Genomic DNA, 329 nt, shown 5'->3' on the forward strand with positions numbered 1-329 from the left:
TCCTTACATTGCTCTCAATAAGAGCACACTGCTTTGACATGTAGTTAAAACCTTTCTACTACAGTGACCTTGTAAAAATCCAACAAAATGTTGTTTATACAAACACCTTTTAATTGCATGAATGCTTCCATTACAAACACATGGTAAATGCATCTTAAGAATTTCACGCTTTTAGGAAAAATGGATTGTGTTTATTAGGTGTGTCTTATTTGTTTCTGTCTTTATAAACTTTGAACATAGACAGAGAGCTGTGCACAAAATAGAATGAGTTGTGTTTTTTATATTCAGATATGACAGAACAATGAAAGCTGCCAAAGCTGACCATACTG

Source organism: Rana temporaria, chromosome 3 (genome assembly GCF_905171775.1).
Source record: "Rana temporaria chromosome 3, aRanTem1.1, whole genome shotgun sequence".
Classification (NCBI taxonomy): domain Eukaryota; kingdom Metazoa; phylum Chordata; class Amphibia; order Anura; family Ranidae; genus Rana; species Rana temporaria.